Source organism: Aulostomus chinensis, chromosome 16, assembly GCF_037954235.1.
Source record: "Aulostomus chinensis isolate RoL2024-O1b breed Wild chromosome 16, RoL_Achi_v1.0, whole genome shotgun sequence".
NCBI lineage: Eukaryota > Metazoa > Chordata > Actinopteri > Syngnathiformes > Aulostomidae > Aulostomus > Aulostomus chinensis.
In genome coordinates, this window is record NC_141335.1 from 16,461,139 (window position 1) to 16,466,311 (window position 5,173).

At 42.7% G+C, this 5,173-nt stretch overlaps 1 long non-coding RNA gene across 3 annotated transcripts; it reads left to right on the plus strand.

Annotated features, from left to right (window-relative positions):
• The first annotated feature begins 1,828 nt into the window (after positions 1-1,828).
• On the plus strand, positions 1,829-5,173 carry LOC147247683 (uncharacterized). Of its 3 annotated transcripts, XR_015109440.1 has the most exons (5): positions 1,829-1,890; positions 1,963-2,030; positions 2,119-2,174; positions 2,259-2,280; positions 2,619-5,173. It is a non-coding gene; the product is annotated as an uncharacterized LOC147247683 (long non-coding RNA). The 3 variants fall into 3 exon arrangements; XR_015109439.1 differs by having other exon boundaries at positions 2,119-2,739; positions 2,965-5,173; XR_015109438.1 differs by having other exon boundaries at positions 2,119-5,173.

The following is a 5,173-nucleotide window of genomic DNA, read 5'->3' on the forward strand; positions in this document are numbered from 1 at the left end:
TGTATGTAGGTGGCGCTATTGAGTAGAGCGCCTCTTTTTTTTTTAATTATCGAATTTTTCGCCGCACCCGATGTGCTTACCAAATTTGGTGAGTTTTCATGCATGTTTAGGGCGTCAAATTTACTTTTGAAGTGGCGAGTGTGACTTCGAAACATAATAGGGTCTTCGCCAGGGACTGGCTCAGGCCCTAATAATATACTACGCGCTCGGTTCGGATTTTATAAGCCGTCAGACAGAGACACGTTTCACGCTTACAATGGAAGTCAATGGGGAGGCCGTGTCCTCTCATGGTACATACTCTCAAACAAATGCTTCTCACGTCTATACCATACATCGCACAGCTTTTAAAAACATATCACTGTATTCCTGACAAAAATCCCTACAAAAATATGGTATTTTGTGTTACTTTTGACCAACGTAGGCCGACTTATTCAGCTTTTACACACTACATTTCTCTTAATCCTCCGCTCTCTCCACTCTAGCACAGATCAAAGAAAGTGCAGCGGGGGAGGGGTTCTTAATGGGCCAGCTGGCAGCTCTGCTCTCAGCTCTGCAGTCACACTGTGCAGCGAACTGAGGCTCGTATCTCCTAAACTACAAGGCCTAGGGATTTGCCGATTACACCGTTGGATTCGGGCTGGTGTCAAGGACGCGGCCGTAGGCCGCGCGGGGGCTCAGGCCCTAACAACGCTGCTTGCAGCTTTAATTCTTACTGAACTTTTAATCAGCACAGTTGGGAGAGTAATGTGTGAAAGTTTGGAAGCCCTGGCATTTAGGGTTTAGGAGGAGATAGATTTTGTTCGGGGAGTAAAAAAAGTCCTGATTTTGACAGTTTTGTCCAATTTGTGGACATTCTGTTGGAGATAGGTGAGGGGTCAGAGTGTAAGAATTGTTCGTCTTGATGAGACGAGTCCAACGGTGTTGGTCCCATGTTTGTGGGAGTTTTGTGTGAGGAGTTATAGCGCGCGAAATTAAAAAAAATTATCTTTTTTTTGTGTGGCTCCCTAGGTGGCGCTATAGACTTTAGTGGCGTTTTTGTTTTTGATTAGTGAATGTTGAGACATACCGAACGATTGTGCCGAATTTCAGCGAATTTCATGCATGTTCAGGGGGTCAAATTAGATTATGCGCGTTATGCGCATTATGCGCATATAGCACGCACTCATTGAGAGCAAGAACAGTATAATACCAGGTTTTGAATGGGTGTGTATGTGAAAACTGGCTCTGGGCCGTCTGGCCCAGTTGCCTCATGGGTGTTGGGGGGGCCTGGGACACTGTTTAGTGTGTGTTTTTAGTGCTGCTAATGTGTTGCTCTGCCGAGCAAACATAATAGGGTCTTCGCCAGAAGTACCTTCTGGCTCAGGCCCTAATTAATAAATTACAAGGTTCTCCACAGAAAACACTACACAGGACAAAGGATGTTCCAAATGGGCCTCACACAAACAAACATTTGTCAAAATTGTGCGACTGGCTCACCAGACTGCTATCTGCATGCTATTTGGCTTTGTACACCTGTTAACAATTTTTGGCAGGGGGGTTTGCGAAGACCTATCACTGTGGTTGGGGTACCCCGTCCCCACCTCCCCCTCACTTTGTCTGCTAGGTGACCTCACTAATGTTAATATGGAAGTAAACAAATCCTGCATGCTCCTCACTGCTCTAAGCATTGCAAAAAAGGCCATGCTGATTAATTGGAAATCCAAGAATAACCTATTGTGGCAGGATAGCGCTACACTCCCCACCATGAGGGGCAGTGTGGCAGACAATTAGTGAGTGGTCACCTATAAATAGACCTGGTCGGACCTTTCCGCTTCCTCTCCCACCTTTACAGAACTGACAGCCGTGCATGGTGGCGTCTCGCTGGTCAGCAGATCAGGTTACAAAACAAAGGTATGCATGCTTGCGCTGCTCAATTATTCAGTGTCATGGGCCCCGTGTTTACTCCGGTTTTGCTCCGTCCAGCGGTGTGGTGTTACCGTAAGCTGGGCTGTCTCCCTTGGGCCGGTGTGTGCGTGGTGCGCTTTCTGTGGGTAAGACGCGTAGTTGTCTGCCTTTCATATCAAGCTGCCGATGATCTGTGGTGGTTTGATTATCCTCTCCCGGCCATCGTTTGTGTAGTCTGGGCTGCGGGCTTCCTCCTCCTGCCTTGTCTGATGCCTCGATTCTGATCTCCGGTAGGAAATGTTTATTCTTAGCTTTTATTATTTTGTAATGCCCTATATCCACATTTTAATTAGGTTAACTTGTTTATTTTGCAGTGCGCGGCCGTCAATTGCCGCTGTGAGCCTCGCTGCTGTTTTGGTTCTTCTTCTTCTTCTCTCCTCTTCTTCATTCTTGATTCTTGCTGATTCGGCTCATAACGGACTCTGCTCCCAGTAATGGCGGTTAAAGCCCTGCACTACGGCCTTTACAAGAGCCTTAATGTGGGCCAAGAGAGGGCATCCCGACCCTCTCATTTATTATTATTATTATTATTATTATTGCCTTTTGCTCCCCATTTGATCATTTGGATTTAAAATAGTTTCTGTTGGGTTATGTGGGGTAGCGATATTTAGTTAGTGTGTGAGGGTTGCCTTGATTTCATGTTTTTAATGGTGTTGTTTTCTTTTCTTTGACAGGTGTTGAGGGCCCAGAGCGGCAGCGGTCCCCCTGGTGGTGGTTCCTTTTTCACATTTTTTTGGTGTCACGGGTGCAGTGTAGTTTTTTTGGATCCCTCCCCTTTTCGTTACTGCGGTCGTGGTAAGCCCCAGCCCTGTCCCCTTTTCCTTTCGGTAATTCCTCTTGCACTCCTTTATAATTATATCCATTGGTATTCATTTGGTCTGTTGCTCATTTTAAAATATTTTTCTAATAAAAGTATTTTTATAATTGGAAATCACGGTCCTGTGCTGTGGTATCTCTCGAACTGTGCCTTTTGTTCAAATGGAAGCCTGGTCATTTTGAAATTTTGTTTATATGTGAAAGCCCCCAGGTGGCGTTGTCAGCAACTGTTCCCCACTGCTCGCCTTGCCACACTCAGCATTACTCAATATAGAAACCTTTTATTAGACCACATTTCCATGGAGAGAATGTCTGCTTGGAGGAAAGTCGATCGTCAGAGTTCGAACGAATCTGGTCCCCGATAATTAAATCCATCACGTACTTTCAATGGGGGGAGCTGGGCTTCGTGGCCCTGGCCCCGGGTCAGGTGGCTATGGACGCTGGCTTCCTTGGGTGTCTGGTGGCTAGCTGAGCCGATGGTGTGGGGGCAGCTTCCCCATGGACTCCACAGACCTATTGAAGACACTTAAGTCGATACAAGACCCATCTACAGTGACCTATATGGCCTGCCTGGACGTCGAATACCTGTCAGTTCCTCACACAGGCGCCCTCGAAGCTCTGACATTGTACCTAAATCAACGACCACCTGAGTCTATACCAGATACTCACGTACTGACTGAACTAAAGGAGACTCTACTCACACACAACCACTTCATGTTCCAGGATGACAACTACCTACAGATTAAGGGTGTGAGTATGGGCAGCAAAGCCAGTCCGTCCACAGCCAACATCTATATGGGACTTTTTGAACACAACTATATATTCAACGCGACTGTATGTGTATCTACCACACATTAAAATGTATAAAAGATACATAGATGACATCTGTATTTTGTGGACAGGATGAAATGACACTTTTAAATTTTTTTTGATTTCATGAATGCTAAAAATGAACACCTTAAATTTAGCATAGAATATGACAAGCATCAAATCAATTTTCTTGATATTCAAATCAATAAAGTAAATGGAGTATTCCAAACTAATGTCTACAGAAAACCATGCTACAGAAATTCATTATTACAAAGTGATTCATTTCATCCCACCTCTTTTAAAAAATAGCCTATTAGTCAGTTCTACAGAGTCCATAGAATCTGCAGTACAAATGAGTGTTTTAAGGAACAATCAAATATCTTGAAAAATATGTTCAGAGCAAGGGGTTACAAGGCCAAGATTATTGACAGAGCAGAAAGAAAAATGTGCTATAAAACACAAGATGAATGTTTACAACTTAAAGTGAAAACCATTGAGAAACAACCTTGACAATGTGTTACACAATACTCCCCTTTAGGTAATGTCTTTAAGAAAATAATTTAAAAACATTGGCACCTTCTTAGCTCATACCCAACCTTGGATGAGTCTTTTCAGATCTACCCTCGTCTAGTATATCGCAGAGCACCTAATATAAGAGACATAGTTAAATCAGACCTGCCTCCTAAAAAAAACATCAAACTTTTGTAGATGACCTACCAGATGGTAACAGATGATGTGGTTCATGTGCTCAATGCCACTTTACTGAAAAATGTAACTTCTATCATCCATCAACAGGTCAAAAAGTGAAAATAAGAGGTAAAGTAACATGTACTACAACTCACGTTATCTACATGCTAAGATGTCCCTTTGGTAAAGCTTACGTTGGAAAGACAACACATGCTTTAAAGACACGAATCGCAGAACACAGGAGTAATATACGTAATAAGGATGAGAGAAACCCAGTAGCATTACACTTTAAAAAGGCTTGTCACAATGTCTCATCTCTAAGATATATAGGAATAGAAAAAGTACATTCTTCCAGACGAGGAGGAGATTTGGATAATCTCCTACTAAAACGAGAACTTTGGTGGATCCATCATCTTAAAACGATGGCACCAATGGGACTTAATGAAGAGTTTGAAATAAGACCATTCCTTTGACTTGACATATTTTAAGTATTTACTTGTTTTTTTGTATTTACTTGTTACACAGGAGTTCATAGGCTGTGTGTCTGTTGACACCATTTCGCTGTCCGTTTAGTAATGTACAGCTGATGGTGTCTGTGGACAGAGAACCTTGTATGCTGTCATTCACTGGAGGATATTCATTGTTGTGTGTGTTTATATATGTATTTTTTACTCTTTTTCTATACTATTTTTCATACAATTTTTCTATTTAAAATTTTCTAGAACAGGTGACATACAATGTAGTTGTTTCCTATGTGACAAATATAAAATGTGTGTTATTTATGCCCTGATTGATAAAGTGTTATTTGCCCTGGTACTACTCCTCACCAGGTGGGGCTGATTACCTGTCACTTACCTGACTATATAAGGATGTCACTTCCTTTTGTGTATTTTAGTTGAAAAAGACCGTCTGGGTC